The sequence below is a fragment of the Lagopus leucura genome, unplaced genomic scaffold (assembly GCF_019238085.1).
Source record: "Lagopus leucura isolate 7727_CA_CO unplaced genomic scaffold, USGS_WTPT01 Super-Scaffold_100004, whole genome shotgun sequence".
Lineage (NCBI taxonomy): Eukaryota > Metazoa > Chordata > Aves > Galliformes > Phasianidae > Lagopus > Lagopus leucura.
Window position 1 is genome coordinate 27143605 of NW_024962264.1, and position 24230 is coordinate 27167834.

At 36.3% G+C, this 24230-nt stretch overlaps 1 long non-coding RNA gene across 1 annotated transcript in view; it reads right to left on the reverse strand.

Moving 5' to 3' along the window:
- LOC122180351 overlaps positions 1-24230 on the reverse strand; it is a 112964-nt gene that overhangs the window by 23450 nt on the left and 65284 nt on the right. The window lies entirely within an intron of this gene.

Genomic DNA, 24230 nt, shown 5'->3' on the forward strand with positions numbered 1-24230 from the left:
TTAAAAAATTAAAGCAATATGGCAAGTTACTTATGCAATTGATTCTGAGCCACATTGCACCTATGCATGTGGCTCAGGTAGTGGAAAGAATCATGCTGATTTCACCATTAAGGAATCAGTCCTAGCCTTCTCAGACACTAATTGCAGATTATGAAACAGCCTAGTGGTTAGCACTCTTGAAATATTTTGCAATTGAGAAATGCCTTGGTAAGAGCAACACGTTGTTGTTGTGATTATTGTGGAAGTACTTCTGTATGCTGGTCTTCAGGCATTTAGAGGCCATTTTAGTATCTGCACAGCTCTAATGACAGCTTGTGCTCTCATCTCCGGCCTCCCATAATGTTGAAATAAATAAACAAGCAAAAGTTTCTATAGACAGAAGGGCTCTCAATTATTAGAATTTTCATTATGCTATCTAGGAAATAACTATTTGCAGACTATCCAAATTGCTTCATGATAATTTGGCAGATTTCTAATTCAGAAGAGACGAACAATTCTCTAAAATTTATGGCAGGAGCATGCAAAGCTGTACTTCTTTACAACAGAGCTGACTCACATTTATTCTTTACTTACTCCGTATGGTAGGTTGTTACTAGAATTCAGCCCCAGATGGTAGGTTAAGTTGCAGAGAAGTGTTCTGTATTTACAACGCTGATGAGACATGCAAAAGTGAAATAGTTTTATTAGGAAAGCAGGCTATTCCTTAGACTGGCATACTCAAAAGTGTAACTGCCAGCATCCCCATTGCACACAACTGCCTTCTACCACACCATTGGGAATAGAAGCTTGGTTTATTCCATTTTTGGAGTAATATGAATAGACAGGGCAAAGAAGAGATGGAGGGGAAAATACAGCAAAACGTATAGATTAAAAAAAAAACAACAACAGAATACCTAGCTAAATAAGACACAGAAAGTACAGCAGAGCAGAGCCAAGGCAATTCATTTGGCCCTAAATCCACAAAAATCAATTAAATACTGCTTTATATTTGACCTGTTCTTTGCTGTACAACAGCTTTCTGGCTGTATTCTATGCTCAGATTCCAAATAGGAACTCAGGGTGACTTGCTTAAGTCCCGTAATTGAAATCACTCTGGTTGCTAAAAAAAAATGCCTGGATAACTTAATTCTTCAGGGCCAGGAGAATTTACAGCAGAGGACATCACATCTGACTACACACTTCTGAGGGGAGAAACCATCATCTCTGTGAGGCTGCCTCACCAAGTACTGAAGTCCCTTTAAGTCTTACCATGATATCTGCTGGTAATCTCCTTTAACACAACAACAGACACTTGTAGACAGTACCAGCTACACATGGAGCACAACAGGTGAGAGAAGAAATGCAGAGGCCAGCAATCCAGAACACCGTGTGGAATCTCTCAGCCCACAGCCAAGCAATCTGTTGCTAGAAACACAGTTCAGTTCTCCACAGCTCACAGTCCTCAGCTACATAACAGTCTTGCTGCACCAGTATTCCTTCTCCCTGCCACCACAAAACCAGAGTCAGTTTGAACCAGAACACATAGTCTTTGCTTAGCAAACCATGTCCAAAAGGCTGTGGTGCTGAGAAGCAGGTCCTTCCTTTATCTGTGCACATCAAGCACCCCAGGGAGAGACCTGAGCAAAGATGTTGCATTCAAAAATTTAAATGATTAAGCCTGAATCCCTTCAGGAGAAGAAGGGAAGAGAAGCTAGAAGTGTTTCTACTTGCAGAAACGCAGGGCATCACATGAGACACATTCATTTTGCACTTACATATACAGGTCTCACTGCAGCAGAATAACACAGATAGCATTTCTCTGCATCTGTCCAAACCAAGAGTTTTGGCACTATTTTCAAACTGGGCTCTTCAGAATCCAGGAAAAGCGGATGAACATTCACTTTTAGACTATGAAGGCTATTAACTCCAGTTATACAATGGCTCAGTTTTATTACTAAGTGCTAGTCCTCACCTCTCTGCAAGAAGTCTTTACAATAGAAGCGTTACACCAGCCAGCCTCATGCATTATAATATACAATGCTTTACAGCTACAGAAGAAATGATGTCAGTTCCCATTATATCCCAAATTTCTAGGATAAAGATCGTACCTATTTCATATTGTTTTACACTCCAGAGAACACTGCTCAGGAGTCTCAAGCAGATCATATCCCGATTCAGATTTTGAAAACAAATGTAAGTGAAGATGAATCAATTTATGTCTACTTGCAGAAACACAGGGCATCACATGAGATGCATTCATTTTGTACTTACATATACAGATCTCACTGTAGCAGAATAACACAGAGAGAGAGCATTTCTCATGGGATTATTAAAATTATCTAGGGTGGCTACACAGAAAGACCATTCTGGCTTCCAATCAAGCATACTAAGGAAAACGCGTTATCTTTCCTTAGGAATTAGGACTCTGATGAAGCGGAAGATAGTGAGCTCCAGAGAGGTACCCTCTACATTTTCCTCTCCAACTTTCCGATTTCGCAGCCCTTGCATCTTGTCCATCAGTGTTCTCCAGACAAAGGATTTCACAACACTTGCCCAGGACTTGCTTGGACTTGTCCATCAGTGTCCCCAGAGCAAGCTTTGAGACATTGATGTAAACGAATCTCTTACACTCTGCCCACAGTATTAACATCTTCTAGCATTGGAAACAGATTAGTTTCGTGCAACATTAACCTTTTTCTTCTTCACTTAAGGAACCCCCACTTATCGTCATGCTCTAATTATAAAAGCAGCATTACAGGTATTTACACATTAACTATTTCAGGGCAAAATTAAACAATTAGAAGGTCTGAAAACTCAGGCTATTTTATCTGTGCTAGATTTTATTCTAAATGACTATTTTAATCATATGTCTTATTAATTAGCTTCATGAGCTCCATCCGTAGGAGAGCAAACTGCCTCATGCACTCCCAGTACTTGAAACAATAGTCTGTAAGTAACTATTCAAATGATTAAAGATCAAAGATATATTTTTTTGCTTATGAAGTTACTGCATATGAGAAAATATTTTTATGCAGTTACTGATCATACACAGACAGGGTCTGGATTATCATCAATGAAATTTTCAGACTACGCAAAATATTCAGATTCATCAGTATCAGTTTGCCTTCACTCCTAGCTCTGTTAACAAACAGAACAAAGGACAAAAGTTCAAGAATTCCCTCAGCTGGGCTGGTAAGCATCAAGAACTCTGTCCTAATTTCCCACTCACATTCATTGTCCGTACCTAAAATGTAGAAAAAAACACATTTGGGCATATTCCTGCCTCCATAGGTATTACAAGTCTTAAAAGAAAAAAGTCCTTCCCTCAGTTGCTGTAGTCCAGGACCATACAGTAATTTGCCAAAAGCAACTCTGTCAGCCTAAATCCATTAAACAGAGAACCACCACATTACATGACAGTAATGTGTCGTGTTGCATGTGAAAGTCTTGATTCCTCTTAAGTGCAAGTTTTAGCACTACATCACAGAAACTTGTAGAAGTTTGTGTTGGTGTTCTTTATCATAAAGGGTAATATAATATTCTTCAATAAAGTACTCTTCAATAACTTAGTCCTACATCTTTGTTCTCTAAATATTTAGGTAGAGGCTCACAATAAAAGCAAGAGGTCCATTTGTATGCTTAAGCTTAATCACATGACAAACATTCATGGGTACATATTAGCTATGACTTCTAGTTACATATTCCCTACTGCCCTATTTTTCTGCCTATAAATTTGTCTTACTTTGAACTGTAGTTCAACTGAAAACAATAAAATTATTCTAGTTTTATCCACTTAAGTCATGTATGCTGTGGCATACACATGATGAAAGTTCTCACACAGTTTGGGAAAGTCAGAAATATATCTAAAACACTTGTCACAATTTTCAATACCTGCTGCTACAATTCTGCATAATTTTAAGAACTCCAAAAAAAGTTACTTTTTGTTTTAATATTCTCCCCATCTAGAACATCCAATATAGTGTCCTTCCACACAACACTGCCACAGAGAAAAATGATTTGAGGAAACATGGCCAGATCCCACCAACTGCAGATCTCAACAACTCCCAAACCACCAGTTTATATGTACAAGAACTTAACGAACCATACAGTGATCACTTACAAAGACTGGAACTAGAGCTGGCAAAATGGAAAGGAGGGAAATATGACTGTTATTTAGCCATAATGGATGAAGAGTGAGCACAGAAGAACTATAGAGACAGTGCTGCATTTCCCTTGCTGCACTAGCTATTTGTTCAGAATAAAGGTTACTGTCATTCATTTGAACTAAATGGGCATTTTATATATCTTAACTGTCCGGCAAGATGCAGCTGAACAGTGCTTTTGTTGAGCATAATAAAAGGCATGAGAAATGTAGGAAAAAGAAGGGCTATTTGGTGTAAACTGGGCAACCTCTTGAAATACCTCATTCTCTCAGTATAGTATGAGTTTGTTTTTAGAATAACCTTGATATCCTGACCTAAAAAATCCTACCATGCAGACAATCCCAAAGTTTTATTACCTTCTAATTGAAAAAGTACATACCTGGAGTGCCAAGAGCTTTCTTCAGACATTTTACTGCTTTGACTAAATAAAAATATTCTAATTTGCCTATGATGGCATCAACATACTTCATAGAGACTGATTTCCTGAGTACATCCTGCTTTGGAATCTGATTTGTTATTATTCTAGATGCAGCACACCTACGCTCAAATTCTTAAACTATGAAAACATGCTAAGCTGTATGGAAACACTGCCATCTAATCCTAAATAGGAAGTCCCAGCAAATAAAAAGAGTACTGTTTTGTGATTCAGACTCTTCAAAATGACTTTATGCAAAGAGAAAGAAAAGTTTTTGAAGATGAAAGCCCAAATGAGCTTAAAAATTGGATGACTCTGGATATTGGTCACAGGAATTGAGCTCCTATGGAGTTTCACTATTCTACTTCTAAGTTTTGTACTTCACAATTTGAACTGAATACCCAGGTCAGACTGCTTTCTTCACCATTACACAGAAATATTTTATTTTTTAAGTCCTGATTTCTTTTTAACGTAGTGAGGCCAAGTAACTTCACAAATTGAAAACAACAAAATAATGTAGTTCAGTTAGTTTTACTCCAGGTCCCTCATGCAGTTGTAGTCGCATGATTTTTTATTGCATGTTCTTTTATACCTTGAGAGGGTATGAATAAATATCATAGGCAGAATTCATGAAAATATATTACTGCAAACAATTTTTCCCTAAACTACATTTCCTCAGTGACAAATCTGTAAACTTGCTTGAACAACTCTTATGCATGTATTTTGCCTCAACGTATTCCCAGTCATCAAATCATTCAATCTTTGGGCAAATAACCAGAAAGGGAAATTTTAGACCAAAGAGTAACATTTTTTTCCAAGTTCAAGTGAGTAAAAGCTGGGTTCCAAAATTAAAAATTTCAATATAACGTTAGCAAAGGAAGATACTGAAAGTAATGTCTTTAGCGAGATTTCTAATGCCCTGTATGCATTTGCGAACAAATTAGTTTGGAGTTTAAAATGATAGCCCTTCTGAATATTTGCAATATTTCCTAGTGAAGTGCTTTAGGAAAGAAGACAAACCAGAATTGATTTTTTTTTTGGTGCACTGGATAATCTCAAGAAAGAACAATATTCTCGCCATTCTGAGAATTATTTACTACCACTTAATGTCTAAAATTGAAGCAGCATGAATTAAAAGCACAGCTTTTATGTTATACTGCAGACTGAGGCTGAAGACTCCAGAAATTTCTTTTATTCTATGCAGTGGGAAAACATACATATCACATGTACCAGGAATGCTGTTCCCTGTGTAAAAAATACAAACAAATAATGATAGAACTCAGCTCCCTGACAGCCTGTGTAAACAAGCAAAGCCTACTTACATCACTGCATTAGATCAACATGAATTTATCTGTGAATACCCGCTTGCTCCTCGGGCTGGGTTGGGAAGAAAAAAACAAGGAACAACTTAGGGTTTTTCTAAATAAGGCAATATTGCTGTGCTGCGCTTACCCTCATCTTCCCTAAGAATCCCAGAGAGACTGGAAGTGGCAGGACTGACTGCAAACCTGGAACAACAATTTCTCAAACGTATTTTCAAATACCACAATAACCACTGCAAACCACCAAGTCATCAGTGAACTCTGCTTCCCAGCTCTTAAATCAGCCTTCACTCTATAAATGAAAATTTCCTTCACCCCCACGGCAGTGCTGTTTTTTAAAAAAGCTTTGGCTTGGAAGCTTGTGAAAGGCTTTTTGAAAATCCAAATACATGATGTTCACATGCTTATTAGGATCCTCGCTCCAACTCATTCTGTGCGTTACAAATAGCTCCCATGAAATAAAAAGCACGCCAGGATAGTTGGATCTGCCCAGGAGTGGAGGCTTTCATATCTGGAGACTTGGCAGTCCTGAGACAAAGCAACACGATGCAGAAGTACTTAAATTTTCAGAACATTGTCGGCAATAAAATTTAACGTGCCCACAGCAGCCACGACGTGTCAAAGCACTGTTTTTGTACTTCCTAATCATTTAATTAAGCTTTTAGAATAAAAGGAGAACTAGGCTGATAAATGGCAGAGCTCTAATTTGCTCAGGATCTTGTCTCTATTACCAGACAACCTGTTGCTAGGGATGGTATATGAAAGGACATCACCTGTGTAGATCCAGGGAACACTGATAACCTCATCTATAAGAATCTTCAAGTTTGATTTCTTTAAGACTATGGTGGCAACTCTATTGGTCTTTTCTTCTTACACCAAAACACTGAACTCAACTATTTCATGAACACTATGGCCAAGACAGGCATCAGCCATCACCATTTGCAAAAAGCCATCCCTTTACTCAAATAATAGATCCAGGAGATCACCTTTCCCAGCTGGTTTGCTCAGTACTTGTGACTGGAAGTTGTCTTCAAAGCCCTTTAGAAATTTCTCAGACTTGCGTGTTGCAGCAATATGATATTCTCAGCGTATGTCTGGGAAGCTTAAGTCTCCCGAAAGCACTAGGGCAACTAATCCCAAGATTTCTCACACCTATAGAACATCTCATCTGTGTCACTGTCCTGACTGGACAGGTGATAATAAACAGACATGAATAAACTCATGGCACTTCCAGTTTATCCTGTTTATTCAATGGAATAAGACCAAAGAACCAAAGAGCAATAGCATTACTTAGTGTTACTTAAAATAAATACCAAAGCCACAGGATTTGAAAACTAAGTTGCTCCAGTTTCTGGGGGAGAATAGCTAGGCAAAGAGGTCATTCAAATCTAGGACTTTCAGAGGTCTCAAAAATCTACTCACTAATTCTCACTACAAGTTAAAAATAAGCAAACTATAGAATTTATCAACACTTGTGGAAATCCATGCTCAATTCCTGGGGCTATTATTACAGCATGAATACTTCACACCTATGGCTGAAGCCTTTTCAGATCAGTAGGATGCTTTTCTCCCTAACAAAAGAACTGAAATTGCCCCTTAAAATATAAAGCTGTTAAATAAGATCAAAGTACCATAATATGTAATGTTTAAACAGAGAATAAACTAAAGAAAACGATCAGAACCCTGGATATTTGCTTAACATCACCAGTGCCAGAACAAAAACAAATGCCTGTGAAAGAGATTTGATGCAACATTAAACATGATCTTTCAAGGCACTGATTGAAAACAAAATCTTTTAAACAAATACAAGAACAGAAACAAAAATATACAATACTACATCCACTAACACCAGTCTTATTCAGAGTAAAAATCTGCTCGCTTCAGAATATTTATATCTAAAATAATAGTCAAAAATTAATCCTCCCCAGCAATATTTACAAAGGCAAGTTGATAGCACATACTCAAGTTTTTCAAGGCACACCAAGTCTAAATCAGCTAATACTCAGTAATCCAAATAACATTGCAAGAGGTGATCAGGCAGGAATTTTCTAAGGAAAAAAACAAGATGAAATGAAATGCTGGAATTTAACCCTGCAAGTAGCTAAACACTACACAGCCATTTGTTTACTCCCCCACAAGTGAAGAGCTATCTCTCTGACAGGTCAGTGTGAGAAGCTGAAAAGTCCTTGACTTCGTGTCAGTGTTCAACTACTCAAACATCAATTTCATCAAAATTATTTTATTCCTAAATTTATAACATTGCACCATACCAGCCACTATGAAGAAAATTGACTATCCCAATTGTTATCAGAACATAAAGAAGTGACAAGTCTCCTGTTCTCTCACTTAGTAACTGGCAATTATACAGCACCAATCTCCTCTTTTCCCCAGAACCACACATACCAGATACACATTCAGTATATTCCTTGAATAGCATTTATTAACACTCCCACTCAAAAACAATTCTGCACAAAACAGCAGATTTAAGGGCTAGAGCCTCTTACGTTAAATATCACATTCCCAGGAAGCACTTCTGAGCTTTAGAGGACTAAGTTTTATCTCTTGTGAACTGCATCCCTCAATCTGAGCTTTTAAATGCTGACCAATAAAAATGCAGGTTAAAAATCCCACTGAAAGTTCGAGTTTAAAACACTTGACATGCAGCACCTCAGTCCAATGAATTTGACAGTCTGTCTTGGAAGCAGTGCTTTACTGATATATTTATTCATTCCCATATTCCTTTAGTGGCCTTAGTTTGGTAGCATTTCCACAAAATCAGCACTTAGGATACATGCATCTGTCCCAAACAATAATCAGATGTGAGTTCATGATCTTGAGAGATACGGGCCTTCTGGTCCTATGAGTGGATAGCATCGCCCTAGGACACTGTCCTACGGGATAAAGGAACTGATCAGAGCAGACAGCTCTTTAAGGACAGTTTACATAAAAGAGCTCTTGATTCTCATGTGTAAGAAATCAGGCAATCCGATCCCTGTGAGTGTTCAATGTCAGATAGGCCAAGACTTTAGGCAACCAGACCAAGAGAAAGATGTCCCTGCCCATGGCAGAGGAGTTGGACTGGATGAGTTTCAAGGTCACTTTGAACCCTAACTGTCCTACGATTCTGCCATTTGGCTACAGGCAGGCTTCTAGCTCATCTTCCATAAACAGTTCACAAACTAGTGATCTAAAGATCATCCTCCTCAAAAGCACTGCAATTGGAAATGATGACTAGAAAAATCAGTCAGCTGCCAAAAACTGAAACTATTGTGTTTCATTCTTCTTTTTTGTGTGTGCATGTGTGTTCCTATTAACTACGTCAAACTCAACTAGAGGGAAGCATAAACTTGGGATTTCATATTCATCTTGTTAAGACCGTTTTCCTGGATTCACTACAGCTTTTGACTAAAGTCAAAAAACTATACCTGTAAGATCTATTAGGTAAGGCAAAAGCTGGTTGGGAAAATGTATTCGTAATATAAAACTACATGGAAATCAATTCAGATTGCATTATTTCATTCTCTGTACTGATCACTTTTAGAAAGAGTAAGTGTATTTGGCAGAATAACTAGGTGAGTAAACAGGCAGTATAAAATATATACTTTATAGTTTTCAACACTACATTCATAGCTTTCTCCAGTTCAAAGAAACAATCATTCCTAGAAGTTTCAAAGAAAAGAGTTTGAATAGTACTTATTCATTTTCTAGAGTCATATAACTCCATTTCAACCACATAAAAGAAAGCTGATGTGGTCTCAGAAGGTGATGAAGGCACTCAGTTGCAAAGCCAGGAGCAGAGGACAAGAGCACTTAGGTTCTACAAAGCAGAAAAAATGCTTAGAACATGATTTAAACAGAAAAAAAAAACATGGTAGCCTACTGATTAAGTTAGACCCTTATTGAAAACAAATCAAATTTTGATCTATGTAGTCACTATTTGACCTTTATAAATCAAAGAACTAACTGTAGTGAAAGATGCCAAAGCATATTCACACTTTAAAATACCACTCAGCAGGTACTGCTCCAGTCCTGTGTCAGTGCTTCAGCAACTCCACACAATGAATGCAGATTTAGCAGATGCCTTGGCCATTGAAAAAAAGAAAAGAGATTAAGACTATTTACTTGCTATGATGTATTATGTAGCTGCCTATGGACACAAAACCAACCAGGTAATGTGCATCTTCACGCAAAATCACAGAAGCTTTGGGTGATTTAAAATACTGTACGATTCCACAATCCATTTTGGGTAAAATGATTTCTGCCCTCTGTACAACAAAATAACTTGACACAACATAAGCACTTGACACAGCATACACTGGATATTACAATGGAGCAATGTCAGCATGTCAAATGATTCAATATGCTGAAGTTTCCACAAACCAATTAAAAAGTTATGCTTTTCAAAATATAGCTTCTGGAAAGCTGTTATTAGTGAAAATAAATTCCATAATCTGTCAGTATGGGGAGAAACAGCTGGTCAATGAATGTGGTCTCGCTGAGCAGAGGAAGCCTGTTTCCTTGAGCATGTGTGATGCCCTCCTTTACCTCAAGTGCAGAAGCACAGAAGTAAATGAGTCACTGATATAAAACAGTTCACATCATCAAGTAGAGACTTGAGTAAAGCACCAATTTAGATGCACGCATGCCATATGTACATAAGCATAAACCTTGAAGATCAAAGCTTTCTGATAAAAGCTATATATGCAACAGATAGCAGTGCTTATTTCTATTCACACACACAAAAAAGCTAAAATATTTTTCCTTCCTTTCAGAGAAATGCATGTAATTAAAGTCCATCTCACATGAAAAACTATTTTCCTTTGGCCTTTAATTTCCTTCCAATAGTGTTTTAAATTGATTTATGGGTTGTTTTGTTGTTGTTTCCATATATCTGAAAACTACTCTCAAGTTTTAAATCATGACCTGATTATTATGGAATGTTATTATGAAATGGATTTCTCTTATTTAAATATCTTCTCATACTCATTTTCAAGATGCAGCCACAGGAGCAGGGGAAAAGGGACTAAAGTGCCAGGTAACACCATTTTTGAATGAGCTTGCTAGAAGAGCAAATGGTCTACGTTACAAATTTGGAAGGTGTTCAGTTGTGAACTGAATAAATACGTACAATAACCATAATTTTCTTCAAGTTGCTCCATCAAGTCCACTCTGTGTCTTTTATTACTGGGAAATAAAACTAGATCATGGACCTTTTTAGAGCAGGACTATCTAAAGACAACCTAGAAGATCTTAAGCTTAAGATGACCTCAACACAAATTTGATCCTTAACTGCACAAAACTTTAGATCCTGTTTTGAGAATTCATAGGGAATGCTGGAAGACATGAATGAAACAAAATAAAAAAAATCTGAAGTATTTCTGCTTTGGAAAGGAAAATATTCTCTTTGGTTTTGTGTAGTAATAGAAGGAAAGCAAACTGCTCCTGCTGCCACCATTGCATTTGCTATTCTTAATTTACAACAGGGAATCTTTTACTCAGATCCAAAAAATGAAGAACATAAGAAAGAAAACCAGGTTTTCCTTTTAAAGAGATCGAGAATAAAAGTCAGGTCTTGTAATTTTGATTGTATCATCCGGTAATAAAGTCACACCTACCCAAGAACATTTTTTGCTTGCTTCTTCCAATATTAGCTACATGAAAAACCTCATTCTCCTGGATGCTATCATTTCGAAAAGTGCCAAGGCAAAATCCCCACAAGCACAAAAAAATTTACTACAATCTCTAAAGACCTACATCCAGAGGGAAAGCTCCAAGTATAAATAAGCACCAACACTTACTTGAATAGCTTCAGCTTTTCACTATTATCAGTTGTGTGCTACCAGGGAATCATCTGACCACTGAGATTTTGCACATCTGTTAGCAAACTTGGAGATCCAAACACAGATTGAGCAGTTCAGGAAGGCTATGTACGCTTCTGACTCCCAGTAAGAGCTAAGGGTCACAAACTAGCTCACAGATTCAAATGAAGCACGCATGTCAAGATTTCGAGGCATAAAGAAGGCAATTTTTAAAGAACGGTTTCATGCTTCATATCACTCCCTTTTCTCCAGATAAGCCCTCTGATATTTTGTAAGATGAGAAGCTCTACTCAACATTATCGTGTAAAGAATTCCACAGGGCAATTAATTTAAAAGGCAAAGCAGCTAAGAAGACCTAAATAAAGAATTGATTCTGTTAAACCATAGCATAAGAGAGTATAACAAAACAGATGCTTCTTTTCTAGAAACACACATAATAACTTCACTGCAACATAGCTAACATTTTGTCAGGTGAACCTCTCCTAGAGACACAGACAAACTGGTTTAACTAGGTAGCTCCTGACCTTTGGCTTTCTCTGAGCTTGAAGGACAGGAGTAACAACCTTGTATGCTGGACTTGAAACAAGAAGATGTATTCTCCAAAGCTGACTTGATTTGCAAGTTTGGGCAGTATTTTCTGGTTTCCCCAGTAGTCACCAATTATGGTTTTGCTCATGAGGCTGTGAAGAAGAAGAAATACTGCAAGACTTTTCAACCATTCTGCCTTTCTAAAGATAGCATGGCTGTATCAATTTTAATCCTATTTCTGTATGCACTCTCCAGAGTTGCCCATCTCCTTATGTTAAAACAAGCCTGAACATCAACTCTGAAAAAATACACATCAGAAATCTAGAGCTAAGACTTTGCTGTGTTTATGTAGACCACACTTGTTTATTTAAATTACTCAAATTAATTAGTTTAGCTAATACAACGGTTAAAACAAAAGAAATTTAAACCCAAAAACTAAGATAACTATTATGAAGAAATGAAATATCAAAGCCCCACCAAAGTGATTGATTAAAACGTTCCCTTCAGCAAATGGTAAATAAATGACAGCATGAACTCCCATTTGGCGCAGGAACTGAAGCCAGCACTGCTCACCTCAGTAGCTGCCAGTAGGATCATTGATTACAAGGGTTCAAACTCTTTGCTAGCTCACTAATATCAAAGCAGGGAGATTAATCACAGGCTGCAATTCAGAGAAAAATGTCACAGGACCCATCACCGCTTCTGATCTATGAGGGCTAGATTTACCTTCAGCAGCTTCCATTGATGAGTCTGGCAGAACAGCTTGTGCTCAGACGAATGCCTGCTGTAGTTTTACTAAATCCCTCTAAGAATTAGGCTCACTCCATAAAACTTTTTAAAGTATATTTGAAAATATGAAGAGCTTTTTAATCTTTATTTTGCCTAATTCAGTTGTTAGGAGGAGCAGTCAATCCACTAAAATACAATCAGATCAGACCTGTAATTATAGATTAGGCACAGGGCTACTGAAATTACTTGAAAAAAGCCTTACATTGCATGCTATAAAGCAAAATGAAAAGAAACAGCTGCTTATTACTATCTCCTACTACACCAGTGCATTGAGCTAACTTTCCAAGTTTCTGCCAGTAACACCATAGAAGGATCTCCGAAAGACTATGCATTTTAATCAAAGGGATCAAATCCATAAATTATATATATATATTTTTAATAATAAACTTCTTCAAAAGTGCACTGAGAAGCTTAGTGATTAAATTTTGTTTCAGACAGCTCATGCAAAGATTTCCAGTTGGGAAAGATGATTAAGGTCCTCAGCAATATGGAACCACCTGTGACTCCAAAGTCCCCTAATCAACAAAATCACAGACAAGGAATTTTAGGTGTCCTACTTCAATTACTTATAAATTTTCCACTGTGGACAGAAGCCTCAAATTAACAAGAATCATCATATAGTAATATTATCATTTATATCATTATATATATTGGCTTAACTCAAGACTTTTCTTACATCAGTAACTTCCACTGTTAGGCTTTTTTTTTTGGGGGGGGGGGGGGTGTTTTTTACTTCCTTAGCAGGAGGAGAAATTACTTCCTTGGAAACATTGAGACTCTTTGACAAGAAATAAAAGACACAGCACAGTTTGTGCTGCTGGTGTCACGAGCTCGTGAGTTCTCCATCGCTCCTCCTGACACACCATCTTCTGCAAAACTACAGAAAAATTTTGGAAGCTCTACACAATTGTATTTAAACAAAAACAACAGCAAAAAAAAAAAAAAAACAGCTATTTTTCCCACAGAAACAAATCAATATAATCAGCAGTCATCACGTGTTTCAGTACTCATTTTTCTAAGGCCAGGCGACACTTTTTCTAAACCAAAACTCTTTACATGACCACAACAGCCTCTCCGCATTTAAAATATTGTAGATGATTCTATTCTATAGAGAAGTATCTTTTTCACAAAAAGAATAATGAATTAGCTCCTTTTAATCATTTAGTTTCCTGTACTGAAATCTTTCAAAAACTAAAACATACCGAAACAAAAAAAAAAAAAAAAAGCTCTTCAAATTCTGAAGTTACTTGATATCTGTCTCCAACTCATGGCAAATCAATTTAAGTGATTTAACTGTATTCCCAAGAAGGATGAAGCTTTTCACTTCATTCCAAGTGCTCCAGGTTGATCTCCAACCCCCTTCCCCCAGTCAAAAAAAAAAAAAAGAACGAACAAGAAACTATTGAAATTTCCCTCTGCTCCATATTCCATGAGTTTTACTTTCAAGCTAGCCCAAAGAAAATCTCATTAAAAATACAGTAAGGTTAAATAATTTGCTGTCAGTAATGGTATAGTCAACCAAGTGAAAGTAAGACAAAAGATTCTGGGTTTTGCTGTTTTTTGTTTTTGTTTTTGTTTTGTTTTGTTTTTAAACCAAAATCTTAAACATGTTGCCAGCATTAAGCTTCTGTTTTCAATTGGAATAGCATTTTTTTTAATTAGAAGTTGCTGTTCACAGTAAATATTGTAGTATTGAACATACAAACTCAACTTGATTAGCCCCTGCAATGAAAATAAAAACGAAGATTTACCAAGGACATACACTTACACTTGACAGCTTTCCAGGATTCCACCTAAATCCTCTTAAGAATTTCAGTGACAAGCTTTCACAAAACTCTTGGGAAATTATTTTGGTGGGTGTTCCCATACAAAGTAGAGAATATAGCTTCCCAACAGCAGATTGACTCTGATTACCCATCTCATGCTTGATAGTCTTAACTCTCAGCAGGATTTCCAAAGAGAATATTGACTTACTGTCCCTGAATCTCAAACCAACAACCTGTAAATCATATGACAGAGTACAAGGGACATTTATTTCTGAGGCCAGACTGGGAGATAAAGAATAAAGATGCCTCTAAAAAAAAAAAAAAAAAAAAGATTGAAACTCAAATCATTGATTTCTTGAGACAAAATTAATAAAGTTTCCTCATCCTCTGCAGTTAAATCTTAGATTTCTGTGCTGCCAAAAACTTTTCTGCTGGTTAAAAATTAAATATTATACCAAGAAATCCTTAAAGAAGTTTCTATTATTAAACGTTGAATTCATATCCAACTTTCCGTGGCTTTTTGCTTTTTCTTTTCTGTAGTGTGCATTGTTAAGAATCATTTTAAAAAAACAGAAATAAAATTACGCCTTAGCAGAAATTCTACTTCAAAAGACTGAAGTTCTCAATACTTCTTTAGTCTACCACAAATTTAAATCCTTCTAGAACATAGTATCATAATCCTTGTTCCAGCATTGGCTGCCTTGAGCTGTAACCTACAATTTATAATCCAGCTATATTTTTTTTCTTGACAGATTGATAACTTGGACCTTTCTCCTTTCCAGATGCAAACATGAATCAAGATAGGGAAGAAACAAAAGACAACTTGGATGGAGAGAAATCTTTGAAGTAATTTAATTCTGGTATGGTCTTGTAACATAGAAGTACCTGCTCTCAGAACCACTGAAAACATGTTTGAATTGAAAGAAGTGTCACAAAGATGAATGGAAGGTGAGAGATGCCATACCACTCATTGCAGAGTGCACTGCTCAGAACTGCTCATTGCTGGCATCACTCAGCTTCCAGCTGTCATCATTAACTTCCATTTCCTTAAAAACTAGATTTAACCAGTGACAGGTTAGAAATCCCATTCTAGAAGGCCATAACGCTCAGTGACATATTCACAATAACCTTGCTAGTGATCTGCTATTGCCTCAAAACAGTTTTAAAATGTCTTAAATGTTTCTGAACTCTAAGAATCCACTATTCATATATGCAGATTATATATAGCTCCATATTTTCAGAGATGTTATTCCTCTCCATCAAAATCTGATTTATTTGATGGAAGAATTCCATCTTAAAGTCATAAGGCTTGTATATCCTCAACACTCAGAAGAGGCACATGAGGATAGAACAAAAGTCTTTCTGAACATGTGCCAAAATAATTATCGAACTGATGTGCAAGTCTAGAAGACTCCTTATGTTCTATAGAAATAAGGCATTTTTCATTAAATTCACTTGGCTGCTACTAAGTTACTGAAATTATTCTGGTTAAAATGCATAGAAAAAGCATGATCTGTTTCTCCAAAGCACTATTTAAAAATGAGGAAGTAGAACCTAACAAGTGCTTGAAAGCAAATTATCTTGAGATAGAATGTTTTAGTTAATTTATTTTAAACGAAGGACGTGAATCTTCAAGATCTCTAAAAACACTGAAAAATAAAGTTTGGTCCTCCTCTGCTCCCCACCCTGCCAAAGTAAAGATTTCTTATAGATTTAAGACAAAAGGCATATTGAGAACAGCAGCTCTGAAGTGAAATTTGTTTCAAATAGTAATTTGAAATGCCAATTCCAAATGGAAAAAATTGTTTTGAAATGTGATTTGAAAGTAAGATTTTAAAAACCATCATTCTTGGGTTCTGATGAATTATTTCCCAATACCAAGGATACTAGTTTCATATATTTAGATTTTTTCTGTGTTTCAGTTTAAGAATGAGGAAGAACTTCACTGTGTCTCCAACTACTTTTTTAATTAAAAAAAAAAAAAAGATTTCAACATCAATGCATTAGCTACTATGTCTACAAAAGCAACAGAGCTCTGCAGTTTCTTTCATATTAATGTTTTGTGGTTTAATTACAGTTAAAGCTAGCTGAAAAAAATCTAATCACTACGTAGCTTGACAAATGATTGAAGCATTTGCTGACTAGCAGATTTACTGAAGGATCACTACATGTGTTCTGTTGTGTAGATAAATATATCTTGGGAATGGGGTAGCTTGGCACACTGTGGAGAACGACCACATCTTTGCAGAGTAATATCACCGTAGAACACAAATCAGTTCCTGATCTTATAGGGAGGCAATTATAAGGGCATTTCTGAGCCATTACTGTGAATACATTGACTATTATTCATTGATTGCATTTCCTTCACTAACAGTAACCCTGGCAGTTAGAAACTTTTTAGATCAGAAACTTGCCAGCTCATCAGGTGATTAGTTATATCTAAGTTGCCTGATATAGACATACATGATTTGCTGAGCGCACTACAGTGGATAGGAGTAAAGTTAGTTTAGAATTTACTTATTTATAATTGTGTAGTGCTGTGCTTGACTGCCACTTTGCAACATCCTGGCTAATTCAAGACATCAATAATTATTTCTCAGATAACTTGATATACCAATGCTTTTGTAGTGCTTTCAAATTTATGATCATTTTTACCTGCAAATTTTTCTCAATTAAAGATAAAGTATTGTAAATTTAATATCACCTTCCAACATATACAGTTCTATCTACTCTAACAAAAACAAAAAGGAATTGAAGGGAAAATAAAACATTTTTCACCTGCTCAGCACCTGATTTGAGGATAATTTCTAAGGGTGCATTACACTTGCTGACTAGAATCTGACAAGAATCTGTAGGTCAAAATACATGTTTTACTGAGCAAAGTTTAAGGCAACAGAGATGATTCTAAGGACCAGCTCATAGTAGCAATTGGCTACCCACAAACCTAACGGGTGCATTATGCTTACACCTCTGCTATGCCATGAAAGATGCTCCACTACAGGTAAGGTAACAGGACAAACAGTAAGCCTGGCATTAAAACCACAACCCATACTTTTTTTTTTTCTTCAGTCAAATAGTTTGTATCCAACTCATTTTGCTAAAGTTAGGCGTATCTTAAAAGTCAGAACCATTTTGACAAAATGATCTTCTGAAAGGTTTAAGTCCGTTCACCACCAGTAGATATATATAGACAGAACTCACTGTGTTAGTCAAAAAAGAACCAATTTTAATAAAGTAGCTAATAGAAGACCTACTGTGTCCCCATTTTTAATACAAATTAAACAAATTCAAAAGAAATCTACTTATTCAGGCAGACAGACCTGAATATCAAATCTTTCCATAACATTTCCCTTTAACTTCAAGTAACAAAGCATACAACAGAATACAAAGTAAAAAAAAAAAAAAAAAAAAAAAAAAAAATTTAAAAAAAAGGAAAAAAAAAAAAAAAAAAAAAAAAAGACTTTTGACACTATGGAGGAAAATCCTCATAAACAAAACAAATTGATGCTGCAAGTCTTTTACGGAACAGGAGTGCCTTAATGACACTTGGACAGCACTGAAAACATTTCTTGCTGCTACACAAGGACTTCTAATACTGTTAGTGAAAGAACTACACTTTTTTTCCTATGTTCTACTGCATATCACATACTTCAGCAATATCATATTTACCAAACGGAACTATAATCATTTTTTTTTTTGTAGTAAGACTAAACAATTCATTCAGTAATATTAATCTCCATATGAAAAAAGGAGACAGGAATTAACTTCCATCTGCGCTGAAGTATTCAGAACATGCCTCCTGTGACAATCTTTCATTTCCTAGCACTACTCTACCAATGCAAAAACTCCAGAGAGAAGCATGAGGCTGTCTATACAACGTTAAGACTTTGGTGAGTCCTTAAAACAAGAAAAACTTCTATCAGAATTTCTTTCCAAGAAGCAAAGAAAAAAAAAAAAATTGTCTTCTGCTTTAAAACAAAAGATAATTACTGGCGTTTTTGTAATTAGCTTTGCTAGGTATAAACGCACAGCACAAGCAATAACTGTATAGAAACAGCACATTACATAGATTTGAATTAATCATTTAACCTTCTTCCATCTTCTGAGCACATTACACCAGACTTCTCAAAAACTAGCAGGAGTTCATGCAGATTTCTTTGGCACCAGAAAACATGCTTGAAAAATGGCTATCACTGTTTTTATCATGCTGTTTCAATTCTATTTTTGACCCACTGTTTTTGAAATATTCTTCTGCCAGATTACATATTTAATGAGGTATTGACAATACCTTAGAGGACAGGGCATCAAAGGATTGAATTCACTGTGCCTACCTTTATTCACACATCTTGTAATTTCATTTGAGCCAGAGGGTTAAGCCCCTTTTGGACTTAGAGAAAATTAAGAATTCTTAACTTACATCAACTCATTACTATTGTCCTCCCAGTCCTCCCTCCTTTCTCACCTGGGTACGGTTGAGCAAAACACATTCTGAGATTGATTCTCTCTTCTTCACATCTCTTTTTGACAGTCTTTATTTTCTATCTCCTACTTATCTTACTATATCTTTTGCTTCCTTCTCTTGTTTTCTTCATCTTCTAATATTTAGATCTCTTTCCCTTAACAGTGCATTATATACACTTCTGTTTTCCACCTCAAATCTACTCTGCTATTTCTGCTACTCTGTACCCCATATAGAAGGATGGTTTCTCCAAAGACCTGAGGTTCTCCTTGTTACAGACAAGTGGATCATAACCAGGTTATTTTTACCAGAGCAATTTTTCAAGGCTTTACTCATTAATTAAGATCACATTGAATTAAGTCTCTTAATCACAGAACTTAGTTTGCAAACAATTAGTAGAATGCAAGCACATTCAAGTGCTTTTTCCTCAGTCAGGATCATTCTAGGTCAATACAGCATTTTGTAATGTTATTGCTTAATATTTTGCCGTTCATTTTAAATTGCATGCACAACTGATCTACAAGTATCAATGATACAGAGCTGTGTATTGCATATCATATATGATAAATGTTATCTTTTTTTAAATAGTAAATTTTGTCACTACTTGGTACAATGCCAAAGGACTGCATTGCATTGCACAAAGCACGAGTCCGGCTTTGTGCTCCTAAATCTAATGGAGATCATGTCTACTACAAGACCAAGCAGGTAACAAAACCAAAAAAGGCAATGTCCAAAAGTAATAGATATAAGAGCGCATACAGAATCTTAATTGACAAAACGGAGTAGAGCAACTATTTCAGCTCTATCAAGGGGTAGTTCAACAGCAAACACTTGGTCCAGCATAAGTCCTAATGGTTAAACCTCAGTGACAGAAACATGCATTTTATACTCCGGAGGGCACAAGCCAGCCTGACCTGCAGCTGTGACTGGAAGAGATTCTCCATCTGGAGAAAAAAGGCAGAGAAAGAGATAAGATTTTCCCAGAAATCTGTTTAGATGCACAGAAGGGGAAAATAACAAGAGGATTCTTGGTTATGTGCATTAAGCTTTTAAGACCTCAATACCATTCTTCACCTTCTGGGTGAAAGTCAGTGAGGTATTTTCAGGCTCTTGAGGGAAATGTTCTTATGTGAATACAAGGCCACTAAAGTTTTCCAGATAAAACAGAAGAATACTGCTTCACACACCATTTAAAAAGTCGTTTCGTGTGTGGGAGCTTAAAACCAGTGAAGTAATATGTAAGCTCTTTCTTGCCCCTATCCTGTCATAAGGATTAGAGCTTGGAGCTTGCTTGCTCCAAATTACAAATCCATATGAAGAGCTGTTCTTTTCTTTTGGGGTTTTGTTTTCTGTGGTTGTTTTAAAACAACCTTTAGCACAGCTTCAAATGTTTGGTCCTCTCTGCTGAAAAGCACTGTTTAAAGCAAGAAACTTTACCTTTGTTCAAGCTTTTAACAATTATTTTTTGTATCTTTTCATTCAGAGTGGTGCAACTGAATGCATTCCGATTCTATTGTACTGTATTTTACTACTATCATTATATATTTCTTTAAGAAAAGTTGGTTGCACAACCCTGGGAGGCCTATTTGAAAAATCTGCAAAGCAGTCTGAACACTGCTAGTTTGAACAACGCAATGTAAACAACGCAGGCCTCCAGCCCAATTCCTTCACAGCATCGATAGCTCTGGTTTCAGATCAGCAGCTGATATAAAGTTTCAACTCATTTATTTGTAAACGTATTTACTTTGGATTTTGTGAAGAATTATGGTTTAGTAATATTGTCCCAAAGCATAAATATTGGCATAACTTTGCGTTTTGATTTGATGCCTGATATTTTTGGCTTATGGATATATCTACTTGCTTCTGTTACTTTATTTCTTATGCAAACAGAATGCTAGAACAAGAATTATTTTTAAGGGATTATTTTAAATGTAGACAGGCCACATTACCAAAGATTGCATTACTCTCTAAGTTCTCCAAGGGGCAGTGTGGGAATACTTTCAGTGAGCTTAAGTGTGCTCTTCATTGTTCTTTTGATTATTTCAGTTATACTGGGTCAGGATTTTATACTTCCCATAGGCCACAGCTTTGTTTTAAAGTCAATAATGCACCCAGCTACATCAAAGAGTCCTACTTGCAGCGTTTTAATGAGCCCTTAAGATGAATTGCAGCATCGTTACTGTTTGTATTTTGGATTGTCCTTGGCACAGCTACATCGTCCTTGTTATTCAAAGGAAAAGGCAGCCCAAGTCATAAAAGCCACACTGCCCAGCTTAGAAGGATGCTTCCAGGCTGCAGAATTAATCTTCTGATCTTTGACCTCATATCTGATTCAATCTTGCAGAAAAAAAAATGGCTGTCATTTTAAAGGCACTTAAACTCTTCACAATGTATCAGATACTTGCCAAAACTGAAATTAGTATCTTAGACATGAAAGCTGTGATAGCCAACACTAAATACTGCCATTTCAGGTGCTCGCACAGAAACAGCATCCTAGATTTAGCTTGCCCTACAGCCAATGCCTAAAAGATCATTCTGCAGTGATACAGGCTTTGGTCTTACTATGTGTGAAGAACATCCGAAGAATCTAACTACATGTCAGCAAACTGCCCTAAATTAGGGTGGAAGAGACAGGAAGAACACAATTAGATTTCTTACTTTAAAAGCAGGGATGACTAAGGACATGATATATATGAAAATAGAGATATTCAGAAGACGCACAACTGAACAGCTCAAAAAAAAAAAAAAAAAAGACTTGAAAATTTCCTCTGATACCAAAAGCCTGACAAGAGCAGAGAAGAAAAAACATTTTTTCTTGCACCACGTCAGTAGAGGATAAAACTTTGCCACAGAAAAGTCCTTGAAGATAAGAGGTTTTCACATTGGGATGTTTCTATGGATAGCAAAAATGTCCAGATTTACTATAGTTGTTAGAATTCTTACAACAGGTAAAACACTAGAAGGTGACAGCCCTGACAAGTAGAAAAAGACCTACTCTGTGAGAATAGGATAGTAACTCTTGGGCTTCACCACTCCACCAGGCATTTGGAACAGGCCACAGGAAAGCAAGGCAAAAACGTGATCCTCAAGTCTGATCCAATCTGGTAGCTTGAGTTTGTAAATTTTACACAGTAACTGCTCCCATTAAACATTAATGCTCCCATTAAGCAAATGCTTTCTAGTCCTTACATTAATGTTTAGTAATAATCAAAGCCTTAAAAAAAAAAAAGCTAAATAAATAAAACGAAATTGTTCTCCAATCTCCAATGCAAAAATCCTATTATTTCTTCTAGAGTTGCCATCCACTGTGAAAGTACTGAGGAATTACAGAATAATAACACCACCACTAATGGAGAAGGGAGATTGTTTACATAAAAGAGCAACTTCCTGAGCTAAAGCAGTAGAAGTTAAAAAAGGGTCAAACATGGCCCTAGTTTGAAGCAAAGAGCACTGCCAGGGAGACCCAATCTTGCCCAACTGGATAGATCATTGATGCAAAATATTTTGAGAAGGGCTACCTGAAAACACTTTCAAAGGAATACTTAAAACAGTAATGGAGTGCTAGTATTTTTTTTTTTTTTTTTTTTTTTTTTTTTTAAGGCTGTAAAGTAGATCAACTCTGCTTCAAATCCAGCTCTTCAGACGTCTGTGCCTTCCAAACTCTTTTTACCCAGGTCAGACAATTGAATATCCAGCACACACACTATCACTTGCTTAAAATACCTTCACTTCTTGCAATAATTATTTTGAGAAACAGGATTTGCTCAAATCTGTGATAAGGTAAAAGTTCGTGATTTTCCTTATTTTCATTAGCACATTCATTCCAAAAGAACAATTCTTAGGTAGAAGTCTCTCTGGAGATAAATTCACCTGATATAAAGCAACAAGACTTTCCTAAAAGAATAGGGGAAAGCAATTAGTTCTTACTGAGATTCAAGTTTAAAATTTTTAAAAAGGAAAAGTTTGGCAGTTTCCTATACATAAAATATTTCAGGAGGGAACAGTCACTATCACATACCAGTGTGAAGCAATATTTCCTGTAATGTTAATTACTTAATAGGGGCATGGGTATGAATTGAAGAAGTCATTATTCTTTGATTTGACAGCACAGCAATTACAGTATCTTTCAACAACACTTGAAGAAACAAGTGCAACTTGTAACTTCCTACAGCCTTTCTAGCTTCCTATCACCTCACACACTTCTTCCAAATGAACAGATTTCAATAGTAGAAAAAGCTTCATGCACACCAACAATCTAAGTACTCCGTAATGGAAACAGACAAATGCATTTTTCTTGTGATTACTATAGAACAGTAATTATTGTCAGCCCCAAGAGAAAAATCTGGAAAGCTGCATGAGCAGATCAGGCTACAAAAATAACAAACAGACTTGAATCTGAGCCCTTTATTCTGTATTCCTTTATTCTTTCTCTTGTTCTTATTCGGAGATGCCAGATGCAAGTTTACTTGCAACTCAAGTTACCTCATATTTCTGCATTTTGTTCATTTTACCTGAGTGGATTCTGTCTTCCCTAAATGGAGATGTACCACCTCAAGATAGTCTTCAAAGCTTAATCCATTGACTGAAAACAAATCCAGGTTTCTTACAATAGGACTCACTGAAAAAGCAGCCATCTCCATACACTCAATGAGAAGACCAACACTTATCTACTAAGCACAGACTAAACCTTGCTCTTACGGAAAAATTAATAATGCCCTCTAGGATTCTTCCCTGCTGTCATCACTGTAGTATTTGCAAACCTATCAGATATTAACTGTTTTTTTCCTTTATGAGACTTCTAAGAAGTTTGCAAGTGGTACTTCCTATCTTAGTAAGGCATAGTGCAGATAGAGTCTAGTTTAAAAGGATGCAAAATCCATAGATTCCTAAATCACTGCCAGACTTTAATGACACTTAACATCATACAGCTCTTCACACACATACAAAGCAGAGATCCACGTAAAATAGTGAGAAGTAAGCATTCAGAGTC